Genomic DNA, 27251 nt, shown 5'->3' on the forward strand with positions numbered 1-27251 from the left:
TAAATTTCTTTGTATTTTTGGGATACTGTTGCCACCTATTGGGAAGATGTAAAGAAAGATGTGCTTGTTCTGTAGGGTTTATTTAGCATTGTACTTCCATTTCTGTTGTGTCTTTTGTGCTTGATGATACTGCCCTGTAGGAGGGGGAAACAAAGAACTGAAATATTGTGTTATATCAGGGACTAAATACTTTTCAACACATAAATTGATGTAAATTCTTGTCTGCTTTGTTGTTTACTGTTGCTCAAGCCAGTGGATAGCAGTTTTATTTATTTTAAAGATAACAGTAACTCTGGTCCTTGTCATTTTAAGTATCCTAAAAGGTCTTGTGTATTTCATATTTTACTTTCACACTGTATTTATATCTGGATCATATGCATTGGTACATACCATATAAATCTTGAGCTAGTTTTGTGATGCCTTAGTATAGAACAGTACTTAGTGACACTAAATTTGTTTTTTCACTGAAGATTAAAAAAGCTCTTGGCAAGTCACAGAAGTTCTGTTAGTCAAAAACCATGATGAAAACTTATCTGTGGGCTTGTAATTTGTGGACAATTGAAAGGAGAAATAGATTTTGAAGGACTTTTCCATTCTTGAACAGGAAGTGTCTGGCTGGAATTTTCAGCTATTTAGTGTGTGTGTGTTAGTTTGGTGTCAGTAGTGGAGAGATTTTTGGTGCCTGACACTATTGGAGTGCACACATAGAAACATGTTGAGAAATGGGCACTCATGCACAGAGAGGAACGTTATCCTTGTGAAATGATCAGGTATTTAATGAAATCTGTATTACGTTATCATGGCAATTCCACTTAAGTCTGTGAAATCAGAAGGGATGGGGACATGCTGGTTTAATAGTTCTCCTTTATACAATTTTCTAAAAAACTACTTAAGTTCTCAGTGTCTTGGTAAGATTTGGAAAGAGTTTGTAGACAATATGTTTTTATTGGAGGAGAAAGTATGGAATTTGTTAAAAAAGTACTGAGAAACTGTAATATAGCTCTAACAGACAGTGATGTGGAGTGCATAGTAAATTCCTTAAGCAGAATTCTGAGGTCAGTACTTCTTGGTATGACAGCTCTGTTTAACTGCAACACATTTAAGAATTACAGCTTGAAATGAATTTATTAAATTAAAATGTTAATGCTTTTTAAAAATGCAGTTTTGGAGCATCTGATCTACAAGAACTAGTTACTCTGGTTTTTTAGAAGAATGTTATGAACATTACATGCACCTATTTCTGAGGGTGTAGAGAAGGCAGAACAAAAATTACATGAGTTTTGAATAGGTGCTGCCACTGATTGTCCCAAAATAATGTAAGAATGGCTTCTGAATGACAGAATGTGAGTGCTTATTCTTAACTCCCTCAGTGTCAGTTAAACCATTCTGTGCCTTTTGGGAGTGCGATGGCTGTTGACACTCTCAGGTAAAACAGCTGGGGAAGGATGGGGCTATCACAGCCTGGTTTATTCTTTTTTGTTTCACTGGGAAAGAGCTAAACCAAGCTTATTAAAAACAAAATAATCCCTCTTAAATAGTTATGACTAATCTTGTTCATGCCCAACATTGTTTTAAAAGCCCTGATGAAGCAGAAGAAAATAATAGAGAATTGAGCTTGGGCCCTTAAGAGTTTGTAAGATTTATTGACCAAGAGGTATCTGATAGATCACAAGTGTGTACTGCCAGTACGTCAGAATTTGTATTACTGATTACTGAGTGTGAAGCTGTTATTGATTTAATATTTGATTTGAGGCTTCATTCTTTATGAGTCATGTCCTCTGTTTTATTCTTTTATTCTTCCCTCAGTGTTAGCCTGATACCTTTTTTCTTTTCATTTTACATTCTGGCAGCAGTAGAATGCTACAGAACGCTTGTGTTACAGAGCATAACCAGAAAATGAAATCCAGGCCTCAACTAAGACACAGTCTTATTGTCTGTGTTAGATCTGATTTGTTTGTTTTAAAGCTGCAGGTGTCACACATGCAGATAAGGACATTAAAAGCCAAATGAACAAAAGAGGTAAACCACTGATTACACAGATTATGGGTAAAGAAGATGCTGTCATGTGTGGCATGAACATGTATCAGGATTGTACTGCTGGCAGACTGTTCAAGTTCTCATCTTGCCCACTGCTGTGACTTTGCCAAATCTTTTCAATAGAAGTTTGTTCTTTTGTTACACAATTGCTTAGCAATTACTTGGTTGTACAGATCCGCTCCCAAGCCCAGCGTGAGCCATAGCTGCGCAACCAGATCAGAACTGGCAGCTTCACGTGGAGCTCATGCCGTGACATTTGACGAGTGAGGCCTTTGAAGTTTCCTCTGGCTTGGGCTGAGACTCATACAGAGAACAACTACTAATTAACCAAGAGAAGAGGCTTTCTTTCTATCCACATAGTGGTAGGTGAATATTTGCGAGTAAAAGCTTTAAAAAATAAAGAGAAGGTTCCTCTGCTATTTCCTTTCTTCACAGTTGTTTCAGTCTAAGCTGTGTTCACTTCAAAGGGCTTGTTCTGCAGCTGCCTCAGTCCTGACAGGATCTGTAGCTGCCAATTTTAGCAGAAAATCTGACAGTCTAGGGGTTCTGAGGCTTCAGATGGTTATGTTTTGTCTAAATCCCCACGCAAGTGCAAAAAGTCAGCATTAAGGAGTAAAAGAAATTTTGCTTCTTTGGAGGAGGAGCCTTGCAGGTTTTAGAATATCCAGTAAATTAGGAATGTCTCTTTTAAACTTTTAACTCTACAGCCAGTTGGAACACTTTCTCGTTTTCAGTTCTTGTCATGAGGAAAAGACCTGTATCAGCAGAAAGAGTTGGTAGAAATTGGGATGAATATTTCCCTTGAGAGCAGTAAGAAGTGAATTAAAGACAGCATCATATAAAATCATTGTAGTTTTATTGCTTTTGAGAATTACGCTTGTATTTAATACTTCTGTTATGAAGAATTGTGATACTACTGGTAGTGACTGTTTTCTTAAAGATAAATTGGTCACTTGTGTTAGGAGGGATGCTTGTGTAACAGGCTAATTATGAGTAATTGGTTCATTTGCAGAATATTACTAGCTAATGTTCTCTCAGTCTATTTGGTATGGTGTCTCTTTCCTGTCCTTTCTTCTTTTCCACCAGCTATTTTCAATTTGATGTGCTTAATAATTAAAGGTGCTGTTGTGTGGTCCTGAAGCCTCGGGGAATCAACTTTGCGAACAAATAGGTATTTGTTTTTTTGGCAAGTGGATGCTGCTCAGCTCAGTGGGCTTTCCTTAAACTAAAATAAGAGTGTCTGGGTTTGTTCCGAGGTCCCCCTTCAGTCTGCACCAGGTGCCACAAATCTGTAGTTCTTTCACGTTTCGTAAGTCACTTTCAGGACTAATTCTGCCAGCTCAGGTTCCCGCTGCCTGGCGGGGGTCCCGCACTCCCGCTCCCGGCCCGCGCCGGCAGGTGGCGCCATCGCGCCGGGACCGGGAGCCGGGAGCGGGGCTGGGAGCCGGGACCGGGAGCCGGGAGCGGGGCTGGGAGCCGGGACCGGGAGCCGGGAGCGGGGCTGGGAGCCGGGAGCGGGAGCGGGGCTGGGAGCCGGGAGCGGGACTGGGAGCCGGGATCGGGAGCCGGGAGCGGTGCCGGGAGCCGGGACCGGGAGCGGGGCTGGGAGCCGGGAGCGGGGCTGGGAGCCGGGAGCGGGGCTGGGAGCCGGGACCGGGAGCCGGGACCGGGAGCCGGGACCGGGAGCCGGGACCGGGGGCCGGGAGCCGGGATCGGGGCCGGGAGCCGGGACCGGGGGCCGGGACCGGGATCGGGAGCAGGGGGGCCCCGCCGCGCCCGCCCCGCGCCCTGCTCTGCGGGATCCCTCGGAATCAGGCAGGCGAGTTCAACTTGGTCCTTGTTCAGTGGAAATTCGACGGGATAATGGGAGGTTTTAATCTTACTTTCCACTTTTCCTACTGGGCGACATCCTGGTAGAGATGTAACGTGCTTCAGTTTCAGAGTAACGTAAAAATAGAAAAAAACCCTCAGAATATAGCAGGTGTCTACTCATCAGAATTAAATTGCCAGTGGGATTAAGAAGCTCTTCTAGGTCCACAAACATCTTCAGATGGGTTTCATAATTTTTCCCATGAAGAACACTAATCAGTTACACACGTACTATATTTTCCTCTAATGTCTTAGAAATTTATTCTGTTTTAGTGTTAAGTTTGGTTTTTGTAATCCGTGTGCTTTTTAATAGCTTACAAGTAATTAAAGAAGATGGGAGAACCAATACTTGCTGTTAAATATTATTGCTGGATTTCCTAAAGTATTTTGTAAATATATTTGGGGTTTCTTTGCTTGCAGAACGATAGGTCAATATATGCATAGACATATATACACTATACTGATATATATATAGGAGTATGTATATAGACATATATACTCCTACACCTGCTAGAGTAAAAGAACTTGTCAAGGTAGTACAACTGAGATTAGTATGAAGACTGTAGAAGGAAAAATTATGTAGAAGGGCACAGTCTCACTAGTATAATGTTGGTATAAAATAAATAAGAATGACTGACAATATCAAAAAGAACTGCTGGTATAAATTGTGTTGGGAAGACTTTAAATACACTAAAGTGCTGTGCTTGGTAATTATAATCCCCGTTTAGCAAGGTATTCTAAAAAGGAGCTTTGAGCAATTTATTTTTTATTCCTTTGAAAGAATTTTTGACCATTCATTTTGATAGATTTTGGGGTTTTTTTGGTAATAAAAAAAAGTTTTGTTTCAAAACTATAGCTCTTAACTCAGATTTTCGTTACTGATTTTTTTCCCTGTGTTCCTCCAAACTTTTGTTTTGTGTGGCATCCTGCATTTTTTCTATGAGAGACCTTCAATTGTTGATATCGGGTTGTGCTTCTGTTATTTCACGTTTTCAGTACAACACTGCTTTGTTGAACCTATATATAGTTAGTTATTTCTGTGTATAATTTTAATAGGCAAAGAAACCTCTTGGTCTGTAGAGGTACCATGAAGCACATCCAAGTCAGTGGCAGGATTTTATTTGATTCAGCTTTTGAATCAAGTTCAGTACCTTTACATTCTTCACAAGTGACTTAGATATTCCAGTTGACTCGGGCACATATGGTGTCAGGCAATGGACAGGTGATGTCTAAAAGGCAGATTGAGTGTGATTAGGTTTAGATTTAGTGTGAGACCTTAAGTATATCTAGTAGATTTTAACACCATCTACATAGATTGAGAGTATCCAGATATCACAGGATATTTGATCTAGGGGTTTCATTTTGTTTCCCTTTATACATTCCTTTTTATATTTTTCCTGTGTAAAATTCTTATTTTGTTCCATTATTTCTTCTTCTCTCCTCCCTGTGTGATCTTTACCTGCTATTATTTTTGCAGTTGAGCAGGCTGCTTTATAATTGCAGTCTCCTGAAGTGCTTGTTATTCTTTCTAGTGCTATTTATATGGAGGTCCTGGCTTGATTTTCTTGCTCTGCTGCCCAGGTGCTAAATAAAAATTAATGTCTATTCCTAGCAGTATTTCTGTAGCTGTGTGCTCTATGTTGCTGCTGAAGAAGACCATGAAAACAGCTGTAGTATTTGGCATAAGTCTGACCAGGAAATATTTTCATGTCATTTTGGCATGTTTTCAGCACTGTGAGGTAACATGGGAATTTCAGTAAAACAGTGTTACTATTATTTGCTTCCTGTCAGAAGTACCAGAACTGCAGCTGATGTTTGTTAGAGTGCCCTTCTTGTGTGATTTCTAGCAGAGTGAAAAAAACAGGGGTGAAGAGAAGCAGGCATCTGAAAACAGTGGTTGTGGGACTCTTAGGTCTCTGGAGTTTAGAGGCCAAATTCATATTGGCATTCCTTATGCCCTAGAAATTAATTTGGGCACATAACTGTTAAATTTGTAAGATTCAAGCAACATTACTGTTTTTTAAAAATATGGTATTAAGCCATATGCAATTGCTTTTAGTCTTCGCCTGTTTCCATATTGTGAAAAAGCTTACACTTGATTTTTTTTGAGTGCCTGAGGGATGACCTTCTGGATGGTCAGAAATTTCTACTTCTGAAAATTCACGTCTTGCCCAAAGCTGTGGAGGGAAAGGGGCAGCCTGTCTTCACAACATATTTATATAACAATGGTTAAAAGACCATAAACTGATCTCAGTCTACATCTTCCAGCCCTCCCAGTAGCAGGGACCTTTCTCAAGTCAGGCATTTGCAGGACCAAAGCTCTCATCATGGAGCTGTTGCATTTATTACTGAAATGCAAGTCCCTGAGGGCCTGTTGGTGGTTTTGATGAGCTGCAGGATGGTCTGAAAGATTGTGGTGTATCCCTGAACTGCTTGTTTCTGAAGGCTCTACTACACTCAGAAGTTACGCTGCACTGTGGGCATACTGAGAGACCCAGCTCTTTAGCAAAGAAGTGAAATGTAAGTTGTGAAAGAAGAGCTGAACTCCAAAAAAAGCATTGCATTATTGCCAGGCATCTCTTTTCTATCCAGCTAGGTCTTTGAATAGACCAGTGTGAATTTCTGATATCATGGGAGCAAGAAAGTCACAGTTGCCTCAAAGGAGGGAAAGAAAACTAGAAGTGATTACAAAAGGCAATTCTGATCACATAGAGCACAGGATTTACAGATGGCTTGCTGAGCACTGTTTAATATTACTTTATAAAATGAGATTGTTTTATGTGTTTGGTCAAGAGTATCAGAAATCTATAGAAGCAGATGCTGGATACAACTACCAAAGTGCCCAAGCTACTGCTAAGATTATTTTATAAAATTTGTAGGATGGCAAAATATTATCTCTGTGGTAAGATTGATCTTTCAGAAAAAGATAGTAATACTGCAAACAAAGAATTTACTGCAAAATGGGATTTATTCAGCATTTTTGCAGGCAGAAGACTGATTGCATGAAACATTTGTTATTGGTAAATATCAAGAGAAACAAACGAGAAATAATGAAACACAATAAAGTCTTTTGTATCCCCTGAAGCGGAAAAAGAAAAAAAGGATGAAAGCAGGATACGTAGGGAGCTGGAGGGAATATGTGTTCAGGGTTTGGATGTGTTGTATCTTTTGAATCCTAGCAAACTTAATTCATTTGGCTCCAGTTTACTATTTGAAGATTCCTGGGGTGGAAGCTGTGGATGTTCAGAATGGTGACAACCCACCTCTGCTTTGCCAGTTAAATTGGGCTCAAGTTTACATGATATTGAAAAAGAACTGAAAAGGTTGAAAGCCCCTTAGTCATCTGCCTAGAGATCAGAGCTAATTTGGAACATAAAGACAGGCAGGATTTCTCTTTCACAAAATGAACTGGGAGTTGCTACTCTGTGTAAGTGAAGATGTGCTCATATTCTGGTATGCAGCACCAGAATTTATTGCAAACTAAAATTACTGTGTTTTTATGAAACCAGAATATATTTGTGTTTCTTATGGATGCAGGAATTGTTCAAATCAGTGGGCTCCCAAAATATATAGATTGAAACCAGGAGATTGTTTGGGGAATTCCCCTTTCACTTTGTATGTACTACACGAAATTAGAGCACTGCATTACTTGAACAGCATTTTGATGACAGGCAGGAATGAGAATTTAGAAGCAAGTTTGGAGAGGGAGAATGTGTCTTCTTCCCACCACAGCCAAGTGTTGAGACGAGAATAGTTCAGTCCAGCAGGTCCCAAGAGAAGACAAGACCACAATGGAGGCTAGAATCTCCTTTCCTGTAGGGAAGGGAAGAATAATTGTTGAGCATTGATATTCACAGTTGCTTTAGCATAAATTCCATGAATTATATGATAGGCATTTAAAATTTCCTACTGGTTAAAAAAAGTTGCTGAAGTGTAGCTGATGCACAAGTTTATTCCTCTACTAAGGGAATTTAAATCAGAAATTGAAACAATTTAAAATGTTGCACCTTCTTCCTGCCTTCTGTTGCTGGATTTTTAATTTTACAGTGGTATTTTCTGTGTAGTTCTCTCTTGAATTGCCATGTGAAAAACATACAGAAAAAAAATCAATTCTGGAGGGACCAGATGCAGAGGAAGAGACTGAATAATAATGACAATGTATTGGTATAATTTTAGACACTGATTGAAGGATAAGGAAAAGCTGTGCTAATCTTCCAGATTAATCTTCAACAGATGATAATCTTTAAATTGATGTTATGTTTTCACTCTTTTCATGTTATGTATCTCAATATTTTAGAAACGTTCCTTACATTGTTGGGTTTTCAGCAGTCAGTGATAAATGACAGACACTTGGATTCATACAGCTTCAGACTCTATGGAAAGGTACTTGGTAGAGGTGGGTTAACTCTTGTACTTACTCTGCAAAAGGTTTGAGTTCACATTTAACATCAGGAATCTGGGTGCCCTAAAGTTAACCATTACTGAAAGTGGGTTTGCTGTCCTGGGACACTGAATGTTCTTTAGCCAAAGGTGGGTGTGTTTGTCCTGCTTAGGAAAGCCGAAGTGGCTGTCAGAGGTAGCACTGAGATGCATCTCCCCGGCCCCGCAGCTGTTCCCAGGCGCTCCGCTCGCTGTCGCGCTTGCACTCGGCTGGCGTGGCCGGGGATCCACTGCGAGGAGAGAGCAGATGGTCCGTGTGCTCCTCGCTGAGGGCACTTGGCACCGAGGGGCAGGGGTGGTCTGTGCCTGGGCTGTCCTGCTGAGTGGTGCTTCTTGCTGTGCAGTTTGCCCAGAGCCCATCTGGGCTCCCAGGGACAGGAGGGAGGCTGGGGCTGCTTGCTGCCAGGGCTTTCCCCGTGGCTGCCTTCCTGGAGCTGCAGTCCGGGACCACTGCTCTGCTGGCAGAAACTTTCCAAAACTGGAGCCAAATCTGCCTTGCAGATGATCCTTTTGAATTTCCTCCCGAGCAGTGCAGTGCTCTGAAGAATAGGAATGGTTAGCTCTTCTAATGGTTAGCTCTTCTAATGGTTAGCTCTTCTAATGGTTAGGTCTTCTAATGGTTAGGTCTTCTAATGGTTAGGTCTTCTAATGGTTAGGTCTTCTAATGGTTAGGTCTTCTAATGGTTAGGTGTTCTAATGGTTAGATTTCATGCAATCAGAAAGATTACCTACGTGTAAACTCTCAAAGGAGTGGATATGAATATGATTTTCCTCTTGTTCCACAGTAGTTTTTTAAACTTGACAGGTGGAGTAATGCATATAATATTACAGTTGTATTAAATAATTTGATTGAGATAAAAATCAGAAAGGGTTACTTGTATTCCTAGATGATTCCTGGTCCTGTGTCATCTGCAAGTGAGACATGTTACCACAGACATTCTCTAAAATTTCAGTAGTATTTTTGTGTTTGAAATAGTAGGACCAAACTTACAGCTCTGAATAGTTAACAATTTATAACTCTTTCTAGTTTGAGAGAATATAGTGAACCCTGTAGTTACTCCTAGGTTTATCTCAATTTAACTGTAACATAATATTTAAGCTTCACAGTTCCCCACTGGCTAGTATTTTTTTTTCTGTTGGTTACTTAAGAGTCTGAACCATGACTCCCTGCTAGAATTAAATAGGAATGAAGACTTCTTGCTGTAGGTCTAAATTTTAACTGGGGAATTGGAGCAGAACAGCCACTAAGTGAAACTGCTCTAAATCTCAGCCATAGAGGACGTAACCTCTGTTTCTTCCTCAGCTGTCAAATAGAGTGCCCTAGTTCCTTTTTCCTTTGTGTGTGGTTTCCCTCTGAAACAGTTTTTACTAACAGGTACTTTATTACAAAATATTCTGAGCTGACTTCTATCTTATTAGATGCTTAGGAGCTTTTACAAATGTCTCCATAAAAATATATGACATATCTGTAAAATGGATAAATCTACACTCTGCTGTAATGTTTTAAAACTGGAAACTGCGTGTGCACACAAAAAATGTGGTTAGATAGAAAACTGTCCTTAAATCAGAATATTTATATGTAGTTTGCAAATCTAATGGCACTACTGAAAAATATTAGGCTGTTTATTAATCTGTGGATTTTTAAAGTAATTTAGCAAGGATGAGAGAAAATATTAGCTAGCTGTGGCAGGAAGACTTCTCATGCCATAGATTCAAAGATGGCTTACATCAGTGTCACTCTAAATATTTTATAGTAATAACTATTGTATTTATGTGATGTGTCTGTTCAGTCACTAACGAGCAGCTGCGTCATGAGAACAGTTGTCATTCTTGGGGATGCTTCCAGCAACACTGGAAGCTGTGGGAAGGTCACAGATGAGGACACATTTCCAGTTGGTGGTGGAGTATGGGAGAAAAAAATGTAGTTTTTGTATGTAGTTGTACATATTCTACAAACAGAGGGATTCTGTTCTGGTCACAAAATTCTTATTATATTGCACTATTGAGGTTTTGTGCAAACATAATTATTTCTCTAACACTATGGGAGAGTATGCAGGAGCCAGTTGGTAATTCTGTGCCATATTATGACTGTTCTTAAATTCAGATAATAGTAAATATAAAACATTTTAAATTACAGTACAGTTCTTAAAAGATTATCATTATCTCTGCATTGAATTTTGTGTACATTTGTGTGAGTTTTATGGATGAAAATAATAGATGCAAGAGATGTCTTAGGATAATAGTGATTAGTAGTTTGATGTGGTATTTATTTATGGTAGTGCATCACCCAGGAGGTACTTAGTTGAGTTTTTAGATAGCCTAGGTAATTGTTTCTAACTGGTTTCTGACTGTTTCTTTCTGCTTTCTCTGGATGTAAAATGAAGTCCTTTACGAGACACATTGAGACTGGAAAGAAGTAGTGGGGGGAGGGGAAGCTCATTTTACATCTTGGTAATTATATCATAAAATGCAGCTATGGAAGAGACCTAATTGCTATGTGGCTGTTGCCTGTATCTTGCTGCGCGCATAAGAGAAAGCTGTAGAAATTGTGGCTGATACAGATATCATTGGGAGGGAGATCCCACCTACTGAGGAAATCCAACCATCTTTAGTGTGCCAAATGAATATGCAACCTGCACATGGTAACAAACTGAAGTCTCAGTAAAACTAGGGTAATGTAAATTGAAACAGGGAATAATTAATGTATTAATACATTTTATGCCTACTGTGCTCATCTAGTAATCAGATTATTTTGTTAAATGTAAGTAGAATTGTAAAAAGAATAATTATATAATAAAGCTAACTTTACCAGAAATTTGAAAAGAAACAGAATTGCTGAAATGAAGTAGAGCAAATTACAGATTATTTATTTTCACCTGTCCTTGTAAAATAGAAGAGTAATTTTTAGGTGTGCTACTTACATACTGAATTGAAAAAAGTTAATAGTAGAGGAGGGAATCAGGAAATCAATATAATCAGAAATAACAGCAATATGCATGTTAGTCATCTACTCAAGTAAAAAAAACATAATGTGCTTCTGATTGTAAAACCCAAAATTAAGGCAAATTTCCGTAACCATAATAAAAGACAAAAAGATGAATTATTACTGTCGAGGCAAATGGATATTGAATGCAACCCATCCCCAGAGAAAGTAAAACAAAATCGTTTTGGGAGTTGAATTCTATGAAAAAGTAATTTTCTTAGCTTGTAAAGCCTTTTTCTTTTTGCTCACGTTTTTGATACTGCTTAAGCAAATGACACCATTAAAGGTAATTAATTTTAGCAAGGGTTATTTCAATAGCCCACTCTGCTGAACTGGATCAAACTGTCTCCAGCATGGTCCTGCCTGGAAGCTTTACAAAGTCAGGGGCCAGGTTCAGGTAATTATCTTGGAGTAAAACTTCAGTCCAGTAATGCTACTTCTGAACCTCATTTAGTGAGTGAAGTAGTTAATCTCTTTGTTGCCAAAAGTTTAGCGTGGATTTATTTCTTTGAATGTTTAGTCCTGTATGCTTATTTAATTTTGTGTCATTTAATCAGCTCAGGCTGATTGAATGGCTGTGTGTATTATGTTTGGTGGGTAAGGAGGTAAGTTCTCCTGAGAGGTTCTTCCTATCTGGAGCAGAAAAAGGTAACTTTGTCCTGTTGGAAATATCAGGAGGGCATTTCCTTTGCATTAATACAAGGAAAAGCAAACCTTTAAGACCAAATCTACATGAAAAATTTAGCCCTAAGCTTAAATATTCTTGGAAAAATAGATTTAAACTAGAATCTTAGGGGAGAGTATTTGGAAATGGCTCAAACCTTTGTATATACGTCATCTGTCCCGTAGGTTATAAATTAACTTGGTAACAGACTGTGTGCTGATCTTAAGAAATACTGGATTAAAGTGACCAGAAGTATTTTTTTCTGTGAAAGGAAGATTTGGACCAATGTTAATCCGTAGTGGAAATGCAGTAAATAACACAGTTCTCATTTAGTTTAGTTGTGTCCTTCTTAGTCTGTGTGAAACAGCAGTGATTACTTTTCTTTCAAAAAGTTTCCACACAAGGCCTTCTGTTCCTCAAGCATTGCTATTTTTAAAAATTAGTTTTATCTTTCATCCACATAATATGCAGATTAAAAGGAAGAAATTTAGTCAGACATCTAAAAACAAACAAACCAACCCCCTAAAAACTCCCACTTCAATTGCTATTTTTCAGAATTTAGTAAAAGTTACCATTTTTTTCATTTGCTGTTGTGAAATACCAGGATTCTCATCTGGTACAGTATCCAGCACCTTAGTCAAAGAACTATTGTTATAGAGCAGATAAGATTAAAAAAAAAAAGTCATTGGGTTTGATGAAAACCTGCATGAACATTGAAGGCAAAAAAGCCAAAGTTACCATAGCAACCACCACTGCTTTAGAAAATAGCTGAGTAAAAAGAGCAGAAATGTAACAGAAAATATGAGGGCCATTTCATAAAGCATTAAAAATAAAAACGAAATTTGAGGCAAATATGATTACTGCTCAGCTTTTATCTTAAAAATCCCTGATAAGCAGCAGCTTGTCTTTATTTAAAAACAGGACTTCTGTTGATAAAGTTTTAGTGTTTAGTCCCCATTAGACCCTATTAAGGAGATACTTTTGTGAATTTGGTTGAAAATGATTGAAAGTTTTATGAGTTTTTGTTTGTTGGGGCTTTTTTCTTACCTTTTTTTTTTTTCTCTGCAAATGGTTTTCTGAGCAACTGCAGTCTTAATCTGTGCAGAAGAGTGGGCTATGAAAATGTCCTTTATGGCATAAACATGACCGAAAGTCCTACTAATAAATGTGATTCTAAAGTGGCCCTAGGGTGAGTTCTTCATGATCACATAGCACTGCCCTTCAGGACAGGAGTGGTAAAGGCAGCTTCAAATTTCATGGACATAAAAATTTCAGGAAACAACTACATTTATAAGTTTAGGGGTGTGAGCTGCCCATTCATAGCACCTTTACTTAAAATAACAGGTACAGTCTGTCACCTGTTATTATTCCATTTCTTTGTATCTGAACCTCTTATATAATGATATAAGTGATTGATTTAAAAACTGTGCTTTCATACTTCTTTTGTCCTTACTGTCTTTTTCAATGGAGTCAGCATTCTGCAGTGTACTGGTATTGGGTAAGAATCTGTTGTTTTGCCTGTATATTGCTTCATAGTTGTGCAGAATTAGATTTTATGTGTGTATCAAACATACATGGGATAAAATGGCAAGCATCTTTTCTTTCCTAATTCCTATGTAGCACTTTGTCTTAAATTTGATCTTAGTTCTCATAGAGCAAAATGGCCTATATTGGAACCTTAACCAAATAAGAAAACTATGAAAAAAATCTCTTTGATATTCTGTCCGGAAAAACTGCTTCATATGAGAATTGGAACAATCTAAAAGTTTGAGTACAAAAAGGGAAACAAGAAACACTTTATCCTTTCTTTATAACACAGTCTGATTCAATTCTTGCCTTCTCTTCAAAGGACTGTGTTGTTGTGTGCTTGGCTGCAGCACACTTATCCTCTCGCATTGTTAGAAGATGATTCTGTGTGTAGTAGGAGATGATACTTAACTGTCCTAGACAGAGCTGTAGCCTGGGGCTATGCGTGCGTGTCAGAGCAGTTGTTACTGGCATCTGTTTCTTTTGGAAAAATGACATTGTTTCTGAGCAAACAGATTTGGGTTATTTTATAAACCACTATGAAACAGAAGTATTTCCATCTCTTCTGGTCTCATATGGAAGTTTATAGAAGGGTAAAATGTCCTGTGTCATTCCCCAAAGTCTTCCTGTGCATCCAAATGAAACATTTGTGATGAGTTCTGTATTGTAAAGTGCATTTTTTCTCCTCTGCTGTTGTCAGAGTTAAAAGTACTCTGTACTGTATGGAAGTGAGAACTGAAACTGATTAAGTTGAAATCATGAAATAATGAATTTTGTAAGAAAGAAAGGTGGTGTGAATTTCTGTAAATGCTTAAGATCCCTTCTCTGCAAAATTCAAATGGAAGAGCTAGAGGCACTTTGGCACTGGTCTCTTATTTAGTTGCCTCATCTGAAAACGGCCTGTAGTGCTTCTATAGTATGAGCATTCTGCTCCAGATCAAATGTAACAGGCTTCTTATCCAGCATATGAGTTCTTCCCTAGGGATAACTAGGAAGTGGATGCATTCTGGACAAGATTAGTGTTTCAATACAAACTTTATGTGTCATATTTAATTTTTGTCTAACTAAGTTGGGGTTTGACCTAATGAACTTTTCTAGTGTGACTGGACTTCATGTAGTAGTTTTGTGCTGGGTCAGTGAATTACAAAGCAGTCAGGTAAGGAGCACAAACTGTGGTGGAACAACCTGTAGCCAGGACAGAGGCAGTGGAGTTGCTGTTCTGCTGCAGCTGGACTATGTCACAAGTAGTTGCTGCTGCCAGATGAGCCCTCATTCATGCAGGCAGAACCCTTTGCACCCTGTGCCTGCCTCTGGCAGGGGTTTGGTTCAAAAGTCCTGCAGAAATCTTCCAAATCTCAGTGTGTGGCCTTGTTACCACCTAACAATCTGTTCAGACTCTGGAGTTTATGTATTGTATGCTCTGACAAGGTGCTGTTGACATGTACCTTGACATTTATTCGAAACTCATAAACACCACTTTATGAGACAGTTTTCTGTGACATCTCTGTTAAGTTCCTGCAGAACTTAATACAAACAAAATAGGTATTGTGGTCTTGCATTTTTTGTGCTGTGTTTTTATAGATGTGTGGAAACTTAGCAGTGTAGTGCTATCAGTGGGTTGTGGAGGCTTGAAACATATCGTGAGAAAATGCTGTGTGTCACTACTGTCACGAGGTAGGAACACAATGGACTGACCTCTGACTATTTTTGTAAATTAAAATAAACCCCACTAGGTGGTGCAAGTAAATAAACCACCTTGCAAAATATTTCTCTCCAGATTAATAAACTTGGGGAAAGGGCATCTTTCACTAAATTAAAATATATTATTTGATTGTTTGTTTGGTTTTTTCATTTGTGGTTTTGTAAAATAGTTATTAAAATTTAATATTTAATGCTGTCTTAGCTTGGTCTTTTCCACATAACAGCCTTCCTATGAGCTGACTCAGGCATTTCCTGACTTGGCATCTGCTTGGAGTATTCCCTCTCAGAATCTCTCCTGTTGCAGTTTATCCTATGTTTTACTTTGGGTTTGTTTACCTTTATAGCTCTACTATGTACATACAGTCAGAACTATTCGTTTGTTCAAAGAAAGAATTTCAAACAGTAAGTTACAATAAGATACTGTCTGTTTGCAGTGGAGTGAATAGGGTTCCAGTAGAAAATAATTTTGACACGCCATGTATGTAGTTAGTCTGTAAGGGTTAATGTGTATGTCAGAGAGATCACTAGTTCTACTATGTTTTATTTAGAAATAAACAAGCAAACAGAAAACCACAAAACGAAACTCCAGACCTTCATTGTACTTTTTCATTTTACTCCTGAGATGACTATAATATAACCTTTCCAGTTTGTGTTGTGCTTGGCTATGCCATTGTCTTAAATTCAGTTTATACAACTTACCAATATCCTCTGCTCTCCACTGAAGACCCCTCTTGTGCAGCGGTGGTTTTACTGAAGATGCAGTGGTCCATACATGGTTGACATATTTTTATAGCCATAAGATCAGTAGCAGAAGTTTTTGAATAACAAGAAAGCACACAGTCTTGAGATAAGTGGAAGACCCCAGGAATTTCTACCTGTGGAGAGCCATCAGCATTCTCATTTTCTTGTCAGTAATGGTATTTTACCAGAGTTTATGTGGCTTCCCTGTAGACTGCAGGCTGGCAGCTCTTCTGGGAAGGCAGCGGCACTGCGGTGCTGCCCAGGGCTGAGCAGAGCTGTGCTGAGAGCAGGAGCTGCAGCGAGCGCCGTTGGCTGCTCAGCAGTCAGCCCGACAGATCCGTGCTGCTCCTGCTGCTGGCTCCCCTCCGTGCCGTGTGCCAGGCCTGGCTCACTCCCTGAGCATCCCCAAGTACTGCACTAGCACCTTGCAGTCCAGAACTCTGTAATAAGACAGTAAATGTGGTCACTGAGAAGCTCTCTAGTGAAGGTTCAGTGCATTACTGTGCAGTATATTTACTGAAATGGAAATTTTTCATTTCAGGGAGACTTAGGTATTCATCAGTTGGGATGGGTGTGTTTGCAGCATTCATCAGAGTGTTGACAAATGTGGCAGAAGCAGGGTTTTGGGTAGGTGTTTTGGTTGGGGGTTTTTGTGGTGTTTTTTTTTCTGTGTTTGTTTATCTAGGAAATAAGACATTAAAGTATAAAAAGCTTATGCCCATGAAATCTCAGTTGACCAGCAGTCATTAGGAATATATACACTAACCACAAACAGTCAACACATACTCTGAATTTTGCAATAAGATTCTGTTGTACTGTATAGCCTCTACAGAGTACACATAGAAAAATTGCAACAGAGATATTAGTCTTAAAATGCAGAAAGAAAATATTTTTTCCCTTTGTTTCCTTGGGCAGAGGACCAGCATTCTCAATTGCCATCATGCACTTTTGGCTATTACTAACTCCAAAGCCAGAGTAGAACTATATGGTGATGCAAGTAGAAGGGCCTTATGGTATGTCTGTTAAAATACTTTGATATTCCTGCTGTACAAAAATACAGTGCCAATGATTTTGGTTACTTACAATGTAGTAGTGTGTGGGAGTCCCACTCATGAGTGAGGATTCACTGTAGCTGAGCAATGAACATTTACAAGAAATACACACACCTTAAACCATTGTGTTCCCATTCTAACAGTTTTGGTGACAGGTACATTGAACATTCATGAAAATATGAGAGAACATGGGCGATTTAAAAAGGAAGTTTGTTTTCCACAAAACATGTACAACATGAAGTTAAAAGGTACAAGACAGAATCTAAACTCTTTACTAGACTTTATATATTTGATAATGTAGCATGCAAAATTCTGTAGAATGAAATCTTTTTGCTCTTGGTTGCTTTGTGCTTCTCTTAATTTGGAGGCTTTTTCCTTAAGCATATTACTGTGTAATTGGAATTCTTCCATTGTTTCTCTACTGTTACTTATTACATCTGAAGGTGTCAGAAGAGAAATCTGGCTTCATTATCTCTTCTAAATGAACTTTTCATTTTTGCCTTAGTTTCAAAGCTGCCTTTTATGCCTACATGTCCACACACACAGCCACACACACATACATATATGTTTAGGATTGTGAAAGACCTTGCAAAAGCACTGGAGAGCTTGTTCTTTTACACACTGAGAGGCTGAAATTCTAAAAACTGAGTGACAGATGGGCATTGTGATCTTTTCTGCTTTACACAGCCTCTTGGTGCTGGTATCTGCTGATAATGTACACTCAACGTTCAGATTTACTGATGCAATGTTACTTAGATTATAAACATTTGCAGAAAATGACTAATAAATAATGAAAGAACCTACTGTAAGAATGAGATAAAGACTGAGATTAGGTTAAAAATACTAGGTCTCCAATCTTAATTGAAGTAATACATCATTTTTGTGTAAACCCTTGCATTTGTTTAAAAAGAAATAACATGGAACAATTCTCTGACAAAAGAGTGAACTTGGTTTCTTTGTCTGTTTTATTTTTGAAAGTAAAGCCAGGTGAACTCATTTGTTGTATATACTCCACTGTCATAAGACAGTCTTAGAAAGTGATGGTCAGCTTAAGTTTGGGCGTGACTGAATACTGAAGCCTTAATTTGAGAAGTTTAAAATAACTTTTTCAAAATAACATTTTCAAAAATAACTGTTTAATATTAGTCTTTGTTAAACATTTTTGTTAGTGTAATAATTCTACTAACATGTTTTTACTGTCAGCTAGGTCCAACCCGTATAGGTGTTGTTGAAAAATGTGCTAATTAATTTTTTAGGAACTTACATTTCATAGAAGTAGCTTTTGCTTTATTGCATTATAAAGAAGGTCTTTGATGATTGCTTAAACATTGCTTGGCATTTATCATGCTGCAGAATTGAAATGTAAATAATAGCAAATTTTGTAAATAAGCTTTTCTCTATTAAAACGGTTTTATCTCTTTACTCTTGCAGTAAGACAAATAAATCTGTACAGAGAATTTAAGGTAACTGAGAAGAAAGAAAGGGAAGGGACATGTCTGTAGCCCTCAGAGCTGTTTGTGTTCCTGCTCTAGCCTTGTCCCTGGGAGGCTGCAGAGGGAAAGGGTGCTGATAGCCTGTGGCACGCTCTGAGCTACTGCATCTGTCCCTTCCCAGCAAGAGGCAGGTGAGGTAATCTGGACCTGGCAGGTGGCTGAGATGCCAGATTTTGTGTCAAGCATTTGGATTAGAAACCACCTGTGAATATTAGAAGATTGGCTTCTCCAGCCTATCGCTTGGCTTTGCAGCTAGGAATAACTTGCAAATCCAGATATATGTCTTGTGTAGACACAGCTGTCAGATACTGGAGTTAGTATAACACTGAACTGAACACAAGGACATAAAGTCCCTCTTTCTGTCCCTCAGGCCTCAGACCTAGTGGCTTGCCTGGATAGGCAGGGGAGTTCCCAAGTGCGTGTGCTTGTTGGGAGGCTGGCAAGTGGCATGCCATGTGCTTGACCCAGGATAAGTGTGATTTGCTGATTCTGCTTTTGTTCATGGGACCACTTCAGTTGTATGGGCTTAAAGGCTATACAGTTTGTAAAGTCACTGAACTTCATACAGAACACTCTGATTAGTATACAGTAGCCTGTGGTGGACAGGAGACAAGTCCTTTTTGGTTCTAATACTTTGAAATAAGTGAGGACAAAAAGGCAGAGCATAAAATACTAATATGAAGAAAAAGGATGACTGCTTTAAGGTATCAAACATTAATAGATTCTTTGTTCAGCATCAGCAGATTCAGTAACTTGCAGTACCTTGGCCTCAGAGAATGTAATGTCTAAGTGTTTGTAGTTGAACTGGAGGTTTCATCTGCCATTAACAAGAACAAACAAACCAGAATGCAGACAAAAGTAGTGCACAAGTCATCTATAAATAGAAGAAAATCATGGTCCCAGAGATAAGACTGATAAAAAGCTTAAGAGCTACATACATTCTGTGCAACTTTCTATGAAGCAAAGCCTTTCTAAAGTGGTTAGCAATATATTGTTACATGGGTACGTGCAGTGACAGGAGAATAAAGCATTTACTGCTGGCTGACTGGAATGCTACTCAATTCTGTCTGCTGTGGCTGCTCTTAGGACCCTTAGAGTTGGCTACAGAGAAGAACAACACTGGTGAAAAACGGGAAAACAGTTGATTAAATTTTGTACTGTAGTGTTCTGCAATTACTGGTGTATCTCAGTTGTCTGCATTATGGAAATGTGTTACTGATCATGTTGTAGCAAAAAAGATCAAAAGCAACATCTAGTATTCAGGAGAGACTTGACTGCACAGTAAACCATTTCTCAAAAGCCCAGAACTGTAATTTTTATGATTAATTTTCTGAGCACCTAGGGTATAGCATGTTTCAAGAAAATCTGGGTCTGTTACTGGTACCCGTATAAGCTCTTATATAGCAAAGGTAGAAGTACAGTTGGTGCCTTCCCTTGTAACATCCCATCCATAGGGGCTGGGATCTGGCAGGTGGATCAGCAGCCCTGCTGTAAAGGACCTGGAGGTGGTGATGGGCACCAGTGCCATCACCATCAATAAGACAAGCTGCCTGCTGAGCTACACAAGGAGTCTGATCAGCAGATTGAAAAATACTCATTTCTCTTTGATGCTGCTGAAGCCCTACCTGAAACACTGTGTCTGGCATTTCGCCTTCCCCTTCAATAAAGAATTTGAGAGGGGTTGCCAAGATGGCCAGGGCCCAAGGCAAACATCCTTTGAGAGAGGTGGCTGAGAGATTTGGGCTTGCTTGCCCTTAAAAAACAGAAATGTACTAGCAGGCTGCAGCTGTTAGGAATGCAGTCACAGAGGTGGTTGAGGTAAACTCTTCTTGCATGAGGCATCAGCTGTAGGTTGTGGCTTGGGAGGTTTGGGTTGTGCATGAGGAGAAATGTTTTCAAAGATGGGTGAGTTAGCACAGAGAGGTTGTGGAGGTTGTGAAGATTCAGCTGGGCAAAGCCGTGGCTGACCTGACCTGACGCTGGGAGGCTGAACCAGATGGTCTCAGAAAGTACCTTAGAAAGAAGATTTCTGAAATTCTGTGTGGTTACCTCCCTTGATGGACTGGAGTAAAGGGTCCAAAACAAAATAGGAAGCTTGAAATGAAGGGGGTAAGGTGAGAGGTTTGAGGATGATTTTGGGCAGAGAACAGGCCGAGAACACTGCTACTTTGACAGATTTGTGTACTTAACTAAGCAGTCTCATAAATATAGAAATTATAGCTGGATAGTACATTACGTGACTCATGAACTGAAAAAATAGAAATATATACTGTAGGTGTAGAAATATTGGGACTTAAAATATGTGTATTATGGGGTTTTTAGAAGGTGCTTGTTGAAAAGTGTAACAATGCAAACCAATATAGATACATTGTTTAGTTTGAATATGTGCAGGAGGGAACAGTAGTGTTCACACAAAATGAACTTGCTATAAAGACTAATTGTGGCCACTAAATAATGCAACTGCTACCCTGGCACATTCCCAGGTTAATTCTTTGATTTAAAAACATTTTCCTACTAATTTTCCTGACTTGCAGTGCACTGGCAGGTGGTGTTGAATTGGTCTGCATAAAGATCAGGCACTGTGGATAAACTTTCAGTTGTGGAAAATAAACAAGCACGCTTTATCCAGCTGAAAGTATAATTCCAACATGTACTGGTAGCAGTATTGAAACTGCATGCGTGATGTGGTGGCATGGGAGGATTTGGATTTCTTCTTTGAGATTCCTGTGAAATTCAGTCATGGGTTTCCAGACACAGAGCGATAAGCTGTGTGGTTTTTAACCACTCTTGGAAACATTTCCCATGCAATTAGGAGGGAATGGATTCAAGTGGCAAATTTGCAGCTTTGATTCTTAGCGACAACACATATGCACTACAAACTGGATCAAATGTCAGTTTGTGGGTGAACGCTCAGTGAGGTGGGCAGTGTTCTCTTTAGACTGGTTCGAAGCAACAGTAGAAGCTCCTCTGATATTGCTGGACTTGTCTTTATAAATGTGCCCCAAGTGTGGGAAATGTGACACTTGTACTCTTTTATTTTCCCCCCTACAAAACCTGCCTGCTGTGGGAATGAATTAGCATTAAGCAATGAGCACCTGCTTTTAGCTGTGGACTCAAATGGTGATTTTAAATGATAGAGGAGAGACTTAGTGGGTCTTTTTATCTCCAACTTTTGATTAGCATTTTGTGCTTCAGCAGCATCATCATGTGGAAGTTTTAAATTAATTCAAAAGAGATTTTCTAATTTACCTAAAATGTGGAATAGTTGAGATAACAAAATGAAGCCCTATAGGTCATGTGGTTTCCAGTAGCAGGAAAGTCAGTTCTGCTTACTTAAGCTAATATTCTTTTTAATTCCTTCCCTGTGTCTTGCCTCAGAATAAAAATAGGAGCAGGCAGAACAGAGAATCCCTTCAGCAACACTTTTTGACAAAAGTCAATGCCTAGAAAAGAGGAGAGAGACAATACTGGTCAACCTGTGTTAGAACACACTATAGATTTCTGTTACCTCTTTTTAGGATCTTATGATGACAAAGAATATGTGGCTTGACAAAGGTTAATCACCTGAAATTCTTCACACAAGAAATTGTCTGGATCACAGAAAGATGGAGGAAACATTTGTTTCAGTCAATTTTTATGCAGTTTATGAACTCAATGTGTCTGGAAGACTCTGGGAACACCAGCAGACCTTTTTGTGATCAGGTCGAAGAGGAAGTGCTGTGCATTCACAGACTTCAGGTATTTTTTAAACTTCAGGAATAAGTGTGTGACTAGTTCAGGTCAAAATCTTTCACATTTATTTGAAAATAATGAGCAGATTACAGAAAGTATTTTGTGAGATGTTTTGCTGCTTTATTCCACAGGAATATCTCTCTGTAAAGGCCAGCACACTGAAGTAGTTAATTTTTCCTCACAATGCAAATCAGTAGCTTTCTCCTTCAAAAAATTATAAAACTGATTATGCCTAAGACTCATTTAGTTTTTCACCACATCAAAGATATTTTTGCTGTCGATTTATTTTTTTCCTTTATCTCCATATTCTATTGTTCATTTCTGTGCAATCTTCCTTTGAAGCTGTCTTTGATAGTCTGCCACCTGCTGCAGTAGGTGCTGCAAGCATTATTGAGCAGAAGTCACAGCATTTGTGGATGAGAATCTTGGCTGTACCTATGAAATGCCTATGCATTTCCACCACAGCTCCCTCCTGTCCTCATCTTGGATGTGCACTGGTGGTTTGCCATCCAAAGGTGTTCAGACTGCACAGCAATGAAGGGCAAAGAGTGTTAGCGTTACAACAGCCCTGCGTGGTCCCCCAGGGTCAGCCCCCAGCTGCCAGCCTACCAAAGCCCAGGACTGGGGTAGTGAGGGAAGTTGTTTGCATTTGAGGTGTTTACACACAGACATCCACAGCAGCAACAAAATGTACACTGAATTTTGACCCTTTCACTAAAGAAACAGTGCCAGGAAGGAGATGTTGTGAGGAAGTTTCCTGGAAGGATGATGCTCTCAAGTATTTGCTTCTCTTCTTTGTGACTATCTATGTGGTAAACATGCATGTAGACAAATCTGGCATTCTCTTATAAAGATGAGAAAAGCATTGGTGAGCACCCTTTTGGGAGAAGGGCAGAGTTAAGCATGATCTCACCTTTTCAAGCACTGGTGTTTTTCCATGTACCTTAGTGCTTTTGTTGTTTAAACATACCCAATTCTTAAATGTGTATGAAGTTAGAATTTAAAAGATAGATCAAGTACCTGGCATCAATCCAAGGTCTAATTCTTAATCTTCTGTACTATGGATATGGTAGATAAATTTTTCAATGGCCAATTCTAAAAACTATTCACTCAAACCCGACATAGCCCATTTCAGCCTCTCTTTAATAGGAAAGCTAATAACTTTTTCGGATGTGGTGCATAAAGCTTCGGTATTTTGTTTTCTTTTTATTGCCAGATGCAAGTGTGTTCATGTATTTACAGTCAATAAAGCTATCAGTGCTATACACAGGTTTAGATTAATAATTTCAGCCTTCCAGTCTGGGGTATCTAAGCTTTAGGCACTGCTGTGTTATTTGCATCCCTTGGGCTCGTGCTGACTGTCCGAGCAGTTGCAATGTTTCTGCTCGGAGCTACTTCCACAAGTGGGACAGTGGGACAGCCCATTCCAGCATTTTCATTCACATTATTTAGAAGTCATTTCTCAAACAAGCCAGGCAGCACTTGAGCAGTACAAACTGTTTGTGCCTACAGAAAAGAAAGTTGGTGACCCCCAAACCCCTTCTTCTCATGCATTTTTGTCTCTGATAGCCTTTTGTACCCTGTTCACAGTCAGACTTCCAGTTTGTACAGCTTCCAGGAGAGTTGGTTCCTTTTTAGGACTTGCCATCAAGGAACAAGAGTTTCAAAAGGGGTGCAGTATTACCTGTACATGGGTTGTAGGTGTGAAATTCTGTGGCCTGTCCTAGCCATCAAGTCTAGAGAACATACAAGAAGGAAGAAATACTAGCCTTAGTCCTGCTGCCCTTTATAATTAGTGAATATTTATATTAACCCAGAGAGACAGTTTTTATGTTACCTAGACTTTTCTGTCTCTTAAATGTCTTAACAGCCCATTTCTGCCACGAGCAAACCAGTTAATGATCACATGTTGTACCTTTTTTTCCCCCTGTATTTTTATAATACTTGCATGAGATGAAATACATCTCTGCCCTGAAGCCACTGCAGCTATTCTGTGTAGACGACCATGGGCTGGGTTAGCACTCATGGGAGAATGTGCCACCCCCTCATCTCGGAATTTATTTTTCTTTAGCACACATTGACTTTCTCCCTTAAGAGTGAGCATGCAAATATAAATAACAAATAAGATATTTCACCAAATACCTTGACACATTTTACTGGATTTAGATTCACTTTCTACAGTTTCTGTTTCATGCTCACTTTCCTTCATCTAAGAGCAGTCGCAGTGGCAGTATAAAAATAACTTTTAAATTGAATTTTTTGAGATCCTCCTCTTCTACTATCTCTTACTGCTTCCCACTTCTCTTCTGATTTTACATTTATTTCTAGTCTTCTCCCTGAAAATCAAGATCTCCTTATGCTTTGCATTACCAGCTGTCAGGCATGATGCTGTATATGCTGATATGCCACTGTGTTAGCTTGCTTTGCCACTGTTGGCAGCACTCTGCTGTCATGCTCAATTGAGACAGAAAGGACTGTTTCTTACTGGAAAATTAATTCATGAAAAACTACCTTTGTTTCTGTAATAGAATTGTTTTGAAAGAAATTAAACATACAAAGAAAACTGTATAACAACAAATTGGCCTATAATTTTATAAAGGTCTAAGTGTCAAATATGAATGAACATAACACAGTGAGGCCAACTAATTTAGTGGAATTACAGCCTCAAATTGCCATATGTGATTTGAGCACAAATTCCATCAGCTGAGATGGTTTTTGTATTTGGATTTTTTTTTTTTTTTCCTGACATAACTAGTTTTGAGCAAAAGGCAGTGCCTTCTCAGGCATCTGGAAATTATCTCTGGAAGGAGTAACCAATTTGCTTGTGTCCCTCTGTGAAAGGGAGAGACAAGGTCAGAAGAATTGTATTGGAGATGATCTTTATCCTGACATGTTCTGTTCTTCCACCCTGCAAATGAGGACGAAGTAGAACATCCTCTTCTGTGTGTTGACCTGTTTCTCCTCCTGAGGCCTTTCTGTCCCTTATGGTTTTTTGAAGAGGACTGCCTTTTGCAGGTCATTCTTCCAGTCTAGCAGTGCTGCTTGGCTGCTATTCCTAGGGCTAAAACGAAGGAGCAGTTTTGCAGCAGGTTTCTTTCTCCTGAGTACAAACTGCTGTGCTGGGCTTTCTTTGATCTGTGGCAAACTGACCAAGAGAACTTCCTCAAAGACAGGATGAGGCTGCAGCTGTGCTTGTGAGTCAGGCTGATGTTCTGTCCTGCAGCCACCCCATGTGTCACTGGCAGTGTGGCTGTGAGTGGTTCAAGGCTGAGCACCTGCTGGAGCTGCCAGTTTGGGATGCAGCCCCTGCTTTGGGGGAGAGAATTCAGCCATTTGTGAGCTTTATCACAGGCTTGGATCTTACTGACCATGAGCTGTCTCTGTTCTTACATAAATGAGTGGTTAAAATACGTCCTTTGTGCCCACTTGCAAGGGATTTTCAGCTTATCTGCAGGAGAGAGGAATCAAAACTCTTTTGTAAACTTGACAGTTGATACATCACTATATATGTACAAAAAGTTCATGCAAAAATTTTGAGGAAACATTTCTGAACTTCTCTTTGAAAATACCTGTGTATGAAAACTTTCTATAGTGTGGGAATATAAATGTAGATGTTTATTTAAATACGTTAGAATGTCCACCTACCTAATATATATCTTAAAATTTATATATATATATACAATGTTGTGTAGTTCAAATGACTTTTGTTTTTTTCAGAAAGTAAATTAGAAAAAAATAAAATGTCTTTCTTGATATTGAAAGGCTCCTATCAATGTAATTTCAATTTAAATCTAATTACTTTAAAATGCACGCTTATGCTACACTCCCCATCCTCTTTTTTTCCCCGTTAAGCTTCCTAAGGCTTAAAATTATCTTGATAATTTTTATTTATCTTTTTTAATCCTTTGCCATTTGAAGGAAAATCTTTTTTTCCTGCAGTTGACAAGAAGTGTGTTTGACAATGCAAGGGAATTCTGATTCTGTCTAGACAGAAAAATTGCCAAATGTACAAGGTCCTTGGCAGAACAGACAGACAAGCTCTTTTCTTAATTTTCATTTCTGCTAACATTCAGTTTATAGTAATTTTGGCTGTTACTTTCAGCTTCAAGTGTTTAATTTTGGGACTTGTTCTCTTTTATTTCCCCAGATTTGCAGTGTCTCTGTAAAAACTGTAGAGATAAGCATTCAAGATATTGATGACTATTGTATTGTGTGTACAGTTGTTTCATATCTAGAACTATGGCTAACAAATGGGTATATGTAGCTGGTATCCATAAATCAAGGTGTTGTGTCAGCTAACAGGCTCTCAGCAGAACAGAAGTTATCTCCAGTTCACACTGGCTGTGGTGTGTTTGCCAATCAGGACCACTGATAGAAAGCAGGGAGGAATTGAGTGGTAAGATTCCTTCTGCACTCTGTTGTGGAGTTGCTGAGTCCCCTCTAAGCTCTGATGGTTGTGCTGGACTACAACAGCAGTATATTCCATGTTAAAAGTATGAATTCATCATTGTCACAATAATCCAAAAACTCTAAAAACCGTATCAGTAAATGAGCTCTATCTGTAGAGCAGCTTCAGTAGTTCAGAGCCTGCTTATTTAATTTTTCTTAAGCACATTAAACGGTTCTAGGCAGGCTGTCACTATCATCTTTGAAATATTGCTGTGTTTCTTTTGTTCTCTGTTTTTAAATTTCTTACATAGTAAAACTGTCATATTTTCATTCTCTGTTCATTACAAGTTTCTGGATATTCAGTCTCTCATTTGAGCTTAAAGTCTTTCAAACCACACCAGAAATTCAGTAGTGGAAAAGGGAAGAGATGTGCACTTTGTCCTCTCTTTTTCCACAGCCTGTTGACTACCAGTGCAGGCACTAAGCCTGCAGTTTCTGGCAGCTGGTCTGCAGATAAATTAAGCCAGCAGGTGTGGATCCCTTTTGACTAGAACAGGTATAAGGTTTGAGCCTTGAGAATAATGTCTTGGCTACAGTTTTTGTCTGAAAATAATTCTGCATCA

General features: G+C 39.0%; 1 protein-coding gene across 1 annotated transcript in view; it reads left to right on the plus strand.

The window, feature by feature from the left end:
- PIGK (phosphatidylinositol glycan anchor biosynthesis class K) overlaps window positions 1–27251 on the plus strand; it is a 64483-nt gene that overhangs the window by 13802 nt on the left and 23430 nt on the right. The window lies entirely within an intron of this gene.

The sequence above is a fragment of the Cyanistes caeruleus genome, chromosome 9 (assembly GCF_971803275.1).
Source record: "Cyanistes caeruleus chromosome 9, bCyaCae1.hap1.1, whole genome shotgun sequence".
NCBI classification, from domain to species: domain Eukaryota; kingdom Metazoa; phylum Chordata; class Aves; order Passeriformes; family Paridae; genus Cyanistes; species Cyanistes caeruleus.